This window comes from Sciurus carolinensis, chromosome 11 (genome assembly GCF_902686445.1).
Source record: "Sciurus carolinensis chromosome 11, mSciCar1.2, whole genome shotgun sequence".
Classification (NCBI taxonomy): domain Eukaryota; kingdom Metazoa; phylum Chordata; class Mammalia; order Rodentia; family Sciuridae; genus Sciurus; species Sciurus carolinensis.
The window spans coordinates 19,803,650-19,813,498 of record NC_062223.1 but is presented as its reverse complement, the minus strand read 5'-3'; the positions used below and the strand labels follow the sequence as shown (position 1 = coordinate 19,813,498).

The 9,849-nt window shown below is 34.7% G+C and overlaps 1 pseudogene; it reads left to right on the top strand.

The window, feature by feature from the left end:
• Positions 1 to 1,211: 1,211 nt before the first annotated feature.
• LOC124959134 (olfactory receptor 4C13-like) lies at positions 1,212 to 6,416 on the top strand (annotated as a pseudogene).
• The last annotated feature ends 3,433 nt before the right edge of the window (positions 6,417 to 9,849 follow it).

The following is a 9,849-nucleotide window of genomic DNA, read 5'->3' as shown; positions in this document are numbered from 1 at the left end:
AAGAGAATCTGCAGGAAGGGTCTATAAAATCATTTCAAAGACAGCAAATGTTCAGAAAGCTTCAGATAGCATTATCATTATTTCTAGAACTGTAAACATTAGTCTCTGACATCATTTCCTTACTTGTTAAATGAATAAAATAATAAAAAACACAAAGGCCATTCTAACTATTAAAATGAATCAAGTGTGCATAGCCCTTGGTACCTTGGAATGCACAAAATACACCTTAAATATTTGAATATCAACAATTATATAGTAATGAGATTTAGTCAATAAGGATTGTAGATTATTATATAGTATCTCTTTTATACTTTCATAGATTCCCATCATTCTCTATATCAACTATTATAAGTACTTTGCCTGTGCTTCCTATCTCTGACTTCCACTTACTACTGAACCCCACTCAGCTACATCTACAAAGTCATTTGTGAGAATAGTAGCCAAGATTCCCCCTTCTTCAAATTCCTGTCATCCTTCCATTCATTATCAATTATCTTTTATTATTCTTCATTTTATAACAATAAAGAACAAAATTCTTTACCTGTGTTGAGAAATCTATTACATCTGTCTTTTACCTCCCTTTTTGGGCTAAGCTGCAACAGTGTGTGTAATCTATTCATGCAACACATCATTTCAGAAAATTAAGTATGTTTACATGGCAGATAACCTAGTCTGTTTACAAAACTTCTTCATCTATATATTTGAAAAAACTCTACACAGGAAACTATTTGAGTAGTCTTTAACAATTCAGAGTTCTTTGCCCCACTTGAAGAAGTAAAAAACACATGCAAAAAAAAAATAAATAAACATAAGTTCCCACATCTCAGAAGAATTCAGGCACATATTATTTATTAGGACATAGAAGTTTAATTAAAAAAGGTCATATCAACATTTTCAGGTCATGTAATTAACTTTCACATAAAGTTCATGGAGAATAAGAAAAATTTGACCAAGTTTGTTCTGAGATTTACTGAAAACTTCAAAGATGCAGAAAATTGTATCTGTTGTGTTTTTGTTCATCTACATCATCCCTATGGCAGGAAATTTGCTCATTGTGATAACCATCATTGCCAGCTCACTCTAGGGCTCCCCCATGTAATTTTTCCTGGCCTATCTCTCCTTTATTGATGCCTGCTATTCCTCTGTCAATACTCCTAAACCGATTAGTGGATTTACTCCATGAAAAAAAGGCCATCCTTTTCAATGGAGGTATGGCCCAAGTCTTTGGGGATCATTTCTTTGGAGGTGCTGAGATTATTCTGCTAACAGAGAAGGCCTATAACCACTATGTGGCCATCTGCAAGCCCTTGCACTACACAACTATCATGAATTGGAGAGTATGTCACCTGTTAGTGGGAATGTCATGGGTGGGAGGCTTTCTCCATGCAACCATCTAGATGCTCTTCATCTTCCCACTACCCTTCCGTGGTCCTAATGTCATCAATCACTTTATGTGTGATCTGAATCCTTTGCTCAATCTGGCCTGCACTGACACCCACACTCTGGGGCTCTTCATTGCTTCCAACAATGGGTTCATCTGCTTATTAAACTTTCTCCTACTGCTGGTCACCTATGTGGTGTTCCTGTGCTTCCTGAGAACCCACAACTTGGAGGGCAGGTGCATAGCCCTGTCTACCTGTGCCTCCCACATCACAGTGGTTGTCCTAGTCTTTGTTGCTGGCATTTTTGTGTACATTAGATCACCAGTTACTTTAACCCTTGATAAAGCATTTGCTGTATTCTATACCAGGATAAATCCCATGCCCTTTGTCTACAGTTTCAGAAATGCTCAGATGAAAGATGCAATGAGGAAATTATTTATCAGGTATTTCAGGTCACAAATAAATGTGCCTAAAACCCAGCAGTGATTCAGCTGAGGAAAAGATTTAAGATGTTTTGGAATGTATCAGCAAAGTATAATTATAAGACAAATATTAAAAAGATTTTTATTCATAAACTTTGCATTGAGAAAGTCGAAGTTGATTTTAAAAATTGAGTCAATCTAACATAGGACCATGGCATGTATATTGCTTAAAGAATATCCAACATATGTAAATAACAGAACATTATTCAGACTTACAAAAGGAAAATCCTTTCATTTACAACCAAATGGATGAACCCAGAAGGCAATATAAAAAAGACAAAAAAATAAGGTCTGGAACAGAAGGACAAATATGACATGGCAACATTTATAGGATAAATGTATAAGAGTCTAACTCATAGATTCATAGAGTGGAATATCCGCAGTCATGAACTGAGGAAAGAGGGAAAGAGAAGATGTTAATCGAAGAATGCAAAAGCTTGGTTGCATGACATGAATAAGTTCTAGAAGTCTATACACCTCAGTTCTTATGCTTATCTGTACTTTTTTCCATACTTAAAATTTTGCTAAGATGGTAGATCATATGTTAGATGTTCTTATCACAGTAATAGTAACAAACAAGAGGTGAGGAACAATTTTGAAGAGGATAAGATAGGTGATTGAATGGTTTTATGATTTAGATTGTGGGAACAGTTTCATATACTTACATCTATCTCCCAACAGCAAGTTTAATATATTATTTCTGTACGTTTTTCATGTGTAAATTATACCTCAAACAAGTGTTATTTGAGAAATGATAACAGAATCCACAGGCTTTGAGTAAATTGTGTGTGTGTTTACACATACTGGACTTGACAAAGACTATATCTGTAATATGCTGAGCACTTATAATGAAATAGGAAGAAATCAGGAAAAAATACTTTTAAATTATGCAAAGATATAAATAGAATTTTCACAAAATAGTATCATTAATGAAAAATAAGAATATGAAAAAAATGCCTGTAGTTAGTCATCAGGAAATTTTAATTTAAAACCAAAACAATTTATACCTATATACTTCATAGAATGACAGAATGGAAAACAATAAACAATGCCAAGTGACAAAATATGGAGAGATATAAACTTTCTTCCTGTGTTTCAAATATCTTTCCAAATTTGTCATGCTGCTTATTATTCCAAACTGACCAGACCCTGAGACCGGGGATTACTAATTTAGAGTCATCTGGGGATTCTGACTATTTCCAAAAGACTATGAAAATTAGGAAAAGCAGCTTTGGAGTTATCTACTTAAAATGTCTCTCATTAAAGTTATGTCTTCACTGCTTTAGCTCCCAAGCAATCAAGAATGGGTTTTCACAAGTGGTTTAAAAATGGTAAGAATTAAAAAATCCCTCTGTCACAAGTATCATCAGGGAGCCTGCACCACTGGTCCCCAGGCTGGACTTAGGCCACCATGCTGTTTACATGGCATTCAGCTTTCCTAGCAATCCCCACTTGTTTACCTTCAAAGTGCAGGGAACGCAATCTGTGTTCAAGAGTGGGTGACACTCAGACATAATGCCAAGACAATCACTTCTAAAACAAAGCCTTTCCAACAAGGGGATAACTAATTCCTGAGAGAGAATGCACAGCTGCAAGCAAGGTACCTGAGGTTTTATGGGAACCACTTTAAATATCTGGAGAGTGTGAGATGTAAATGCTCCTTGTTGTAGAGCAGACAACTTGTGTGTGCAATTACCCACTGAAATGCTTTCCCTCTGCACTTCCTACATCCTGCCGTGATGGACCAGAACCAGGTAATGAAGATCATTTCTCCATTGTGAATCAAGTGAATCCATTCTAAATTAAAACCTCTGGATTTCTGTGAAATCACTTTAGTCTCTTATGTGAGACTGAAAGATTTAAACTTAAAAAGACACATGGTTAAAAATGTTTGATTTGATATTCAATTGAGTGTTTTTTTTTCTCAACTCCATTTTATCTCTCATATTGAAATATGCTTATTGCAAGAGGAACTCATTTGATGATGGATTTGTGCCTGAACACACCGAAATGTCACTAAAATCATCTAGAACTGCAAAAGTAGGTTTTCAACAGTGGTGATGCTTATTAAATATTGTTATTTTTTATATACAGGTAGCATTACTTTTCTATATTTGTCAAATACAATCATAGAAAATCTCATCTGTACCCCAAATTTTCAAAGCTCATTTGCAATATAATATTAACCTAATTTAGCTTTAAACAATTTGTTACTGATAAAGATGAAGCACTTTCTAAAATCCAGGTGTCTAGCACCAGGAACCATTATTTCATGAATAGACATATAAATTAATAACTGGGGTTAATTTTGAAAACAAAATTTAATACACCACTCACACACAAAAGACCTAAATATGAATATTAATGGACACAAATCATCACTCTTTAGTCTAACATAGACAAGTGGGACTCTTTCTGGTGTCAAATACTGGATAATACAGGTGTCTCTGACTTCTTTAAAAGTAATTTTGGAAATCATTCCTCCTTAGATTGTTGTAGGGTCAAAACTTTCTCAGGTGATTTCTCAAACTGTCAATTCTGCTCTCTGCTGAGTGCACATGCATTTATAAATATGAGTGAAAGTTCCTATGTGTATCCCCAGCTCTGTGGTGGATCTGTTCACATAACAATCAATCCTCATAACAAATGATGAGGAGGTATTGTTATTCTCAGTTTATAGATGATGCTGTAGGTGTGTGAATTGGCAGGAAATGCACCCCAAGTAAGAGAATCTGCAACACGAATCCATTAAATTGCTTAAAACACATGAAATGTTCAGAAAGATTCAGATAATATTGTCATTGTTTTTAGAACAGTAGACATTAGTTTCTGACATCATTTTCTTACCTGTTAAATGTACAAAATAATGCCAAACACAATGTTATTCTAATTATTAAAATGAATTGTGTGCATAGTACTTTGTACCTTGGAAAACACAGAATTCACATTAAATATTTCATTATCAAGTATTAGTAGGTTCTTGAAATTAGTCACTAAATATAGGTTATTTTGTAGTATCTTTTTATATTTTATTACATTTCTAAAATTATTTATATTAAATATTATAATACCTTTCTACCTGAGGTTCCTGCCTCTGGCTTCTACTCTACTGAACCTCACTCAGCTTCATCCAGGACACACAAGACTAGTAGCCAAGATTCCCCTTACTCAACATCCTTGTGATCCTTTTACTCATTCTCTATTCTCATTTGTCATTCTCCATTTCCTAGTAATAAGGTGCAAAATTCTTTACCTTTAAGTAGATATCTAGCAGATTCATCTTCTACCTCCCTTTTTGGCCTAAGCTACTACTGGTGTATGAAATCCATTATTTCATTTCAGGGTGAAACTCATTCCAGATACGTAAGTGTACTAAGATACCTATCATCCAGTTTACAAAAGTATATAGTATTTTTTTCATACTATTCACCCAGGAGCAATTTGAGAATCCTCAGGAATTCAGAGTTCTTTGTTCCATCCAAAAACATAAATGATACCACAAAAACATACAAATATCTTAAGATTTCACAACTCAGTGGAATTCAGGCATTTAATATTTATTAGAATGGAAAAGTTGAATAAATCCAAGGTTCTGTCAACCTTTCCAGGTAATATAATAAACTGCCACGTGAAACACATGGAGTCTACAAGGTGACAGAGTTTGTTCTTCTGGGACTTACACAAAACCCAAAGATGTAGAAAATTATATTTGTTGTGTTTTTGCTCATCTACATCATCTCTATGGCAGGAAATTTGCTTATATTGATAACCATCATTGCCAGCTCACTCTTGGGGTCCCCCATGTACTTTTTCCTGGCTTATCTTCTCCTTTATTGATGCCTGCTATGCCTCTGTCAATACTCCTAAACTGATCGTGGATTCACTCCATGAAAAGCAGATCATCCTATTCAGTGAATGCATGGCCCAAGTCTTCGGGGAACATTTCTTTGCAGGTGCTGAGATAATTCTGCTCACAGTGATGGCCTATGACCACTATGTGGCCATCTGCAAGCCCTTACACTATGCAAACATCATGAACTGGAGAGTGTGCATTCTGCTAGTGGGAGTGTCATGGGTGGGAGCCATTTTCAATGCAACCATCCAGCTGCTCTTCATCTTCCCACTACCCTTCTGTGGCCCTAATGTCATAGATCACTTTATGTGTGATCTGAACCCTTTGCTCAATCTGGTCTGCACTGATACCCACACTCTGGGGCTCTTCCTTGTTGCCAACAGTGGGTTCATCTGCTTGTTAAACTTCCTCCTCCTGCTGTTCTCCTATGTGGTCATCCTGCGCTCCCTGAGGACACAGAGCATGGAGAGCAGGTGCAAGGTCCTGTCCACCTGGGTCTCCCACATTACAGTGGTCATTTTATTCTTTGTTCCCTGCATATTTGTGTACATGAGACCTCCAATTAATTTATCCATTGATAAAGCAGTTGCTGTATTCTATACCATGATAACTCCCATGTTAAACCCTGTGATTTACACTTTGAGAAATGCTCAAATGGAAAGTGCCATTAGAAAATTGTTTAGCAGAAAAATTATTTGATAAATGAATGTGCCCAAATCCCAACATTGATTCAAGAGAGGAAAGGATGAATGAACATTTTGTAATATCTCAGCAAAATATGTTAGAAGACCATGAAAATAAAAATTGTTATTCATAAACTCTGCTTTGAAAGAAGTAGAAATAGGTTCAGAAAATGGAGACAACCTAACCCCGGACAATTTACACATATTACAAGTTTCTACCAAATCTCATCCTGTTTTTCCTTACTTTATCTGTTTATATGGATTTATAGTGTTTCCTTCTAATAAAAGTATGGATGTCAAAAAAACACTGGTATTGATCAATTATGTCTATCACACTAAATCATGTAAACACTGCTATTGTTCCTGACAGAAATGGGAAGTTATCAGAACAGATGTACTGATGATAAAGTAACCAGAATATTACTGATTTTCTGGACCATCCACTTAGCTCCATTCTTATACTGTCAGCAATAATTTTACTTGTTACAATTTTAGAGAAGAGGACTGTACTTAGCATATTATAATACTATTTGATTATCTATTACTAAAATTAAGATATTTTATCATTATTCATTATTATTTTATAAGTCAGAATGGATGGTCATATATTTTTAATATTATGGTGTCTAAGTTCTTTGGGTCATTCATATACTTTACAAGTGGTAAGAAAGATTCACCTATGTTTCTAAGATTCCTTTTAGTCTTTAGAAACAAGGTATTGTTCATATCATTACCTGCTGATAACCCATTAAAAAGAGGGACGAGTTAAACAAGAGTGCCTTAATGTCACTCCGGAATTCCTATTTACTAAAAGTGCAGTTATAATCCATAAAACACTTGCCCACTGGCTGCCAATATTTTTCACAAGTTGCACAATGTTTGGAACCTGATTACATATTGAATAAATTTTAAAAAGTACAAATCACAGAAGTGAATTCAATAAAATGTACACTAAAAATGATTATCTATATATGAGATTACAGGAAATTTTTCTGCCTTTATTTTCTTCAGAGGAGAATTCTGAAGAGAATTCTCAATTGTCCTCTAAATGAAAACAAAAATTTGTCTAACCTTCACTTAAAAAGAGGAATGGGAATGAATATGGAACTGAGTTTCACAATATATGAAAAGTGTTTACCTTGGTATTCCCTCAGGAGAACCTTATTATTCTACAAATGTGAGCTGCTTATAATTTTCTTTTTTCTTTGTGGTTATATTTCATTATTAAAAGTTGTTTTTCATAACACATAGATCTTTCTACACACAAAGAAATTACAGTATTAAGTAGTTTTAATGCAATTCTTCCTTCACTCATTAATAAACATAATTTTGCTTCCAAGGAATATATATTGGTGGGTTTCTGGTGTGACTTAACGTACAATTAGCTTCTTCCTTTCTAAACTTAAAATCAATTGAGAGACTCTCAGAAAGGAGTAGAAAATTACTGCTGAGTATTAGAAAGAATAAGACAGAAAGGGTGCTATGAAATGATACATGATAGGTACCAAACAGAGATCTGGGGCATGAGTCAATAAGTTGCTCAATTCACAATAGTTCCAATTGTGGAACCAACCAAGATGCCCTTCATTTGATGAATGGATAAAGAAACTGTGCTATATATACACAATGGAATATTTACTCTGCCATAAAGAATAAAATTATGTCACTTGCTGGTAAATGGATGGAGTTAGAGAATATCATGCTAAGTTAAATAGAACAAGTCCAAAAAACCAAGGATGGAATATTTTCTCTGATAGTGGATGATGATACATAATGAAGGGGGTGGGTGGCAGGGGGGAAAAGAAAAATGAGAAAACTTTGGAGGGTTTAGAGGAAAATGGGGTGGTAGGGGTTGGGGGAAGAAAAGATAGTAGAATGAGACAGACAATATTACCCTATGTATACGTACGATTACATGAATGGTGTGAATCTACGTCGCGTACAACCTTAGAAATCAAAATTTGTACCCCATTTACATACAATGAATCAAAATGCAGCTTGTAAAACTAAAAAATTAAAATTAAATAAAATAAATTTGACAGGGAAAGAAAAAGGATTCGTAGATGGAAAAACATAAAAAAATGACACCCCAGAGTTAGGGTGGGATCAGTAGAGTGAATAGACAAGATATGAGGTCAAATCATTCCTAGGACCAGTAGTAGACACACAGATTTAAAAAACAAGAACTGCAGAAAAACTTCAATTCAACTAAGTTGTAGTTATTAAATGATCCATTCATTCAACACTATTTTCATCAAAACCCCAGTAGTGCCAGGCATTCCGCTGCATACTAACTTAGTATAAAGGTAAATTGTAACTTCTGAGATTTGAGGGACAGAAAAGGCCAAGATCAGGAAATGTCTCATAATACTGTTAAAGCTTAATGTTAAGGACTGTAGGTCAAACATTGAAAGCATTTCAAATCTAGCAAGTGATGTAGTCAGAACCTTGTTTTATGAATCAAGGGGATAATAACAGACTATCAAAAGAGTACAAAAGGTTTGTGTCCCCTGGCCTCCATGCAGACAACTTTATTCAGTACAAGGAGTACTGTAGAGCTGCAGAGGCCAAAGCTAAAGCCAGACTTCACTTGAGACAACATACTTTCTTCCCTACCATATTGGCTTCCCTGACTTCCATATGTCACTTGGTAAAAATCTTTATCTCCAGTTCTGTATACTTGGAACATTATATGAATTGTGTCCAAAGTCACACAGTTGGACTATCATTAATGGATCTTTTGTGTTGAAAAGTTAACTTCCTGACAATCACAAAGCACCAGACACATCACATGTCCTCAGGACCACTTTCAGTGATATCATATTCTAATCACAGTGGCTTTAATGAATGAGTTAGTGGAAAAAAGGAGGAAAAGTGTTAGAACCTGCACCACACACACATATTCACTACACAGTATATATACAAACACACTACACAGAATACATATATGTCCATATATAAAATGTATATGTGCACATAATATACAGAATATACATATCTTGTACTTTCTGTGAGTGAGAGTAATGATTATTTCTATCCAAATTTGAGGCTGTGAACTCAGTTCAGTTTATGGCTCATTTTATAGTTATAATGATAGACTGTGATCTAAAAATAGTAAAGATTATGCTGCTGACCACTCAGTTTTTCTTCTACATTCCTTCAAGTCTGTATATAATAAGGTTAGTAAAGAAATATGTGTATTAACATTGAGGTAACCAATTCTCCTCTATTACACACAAATCCATACTTCAAACTTAGTTAATTGTAGACATGAATGAAGACTTGATGAAATTAATCTATATAATATTTACAACAAAATACTAAGTGTTTTTTAGAAAGATTATGGAGAGCTATTAGATACAATATGGATTTAATACAGCAATGATACTCCATATGCAGCTGATAACCCAAGCCTCTATGGGTTTCTTGACACTGGTTCATCTATTAAG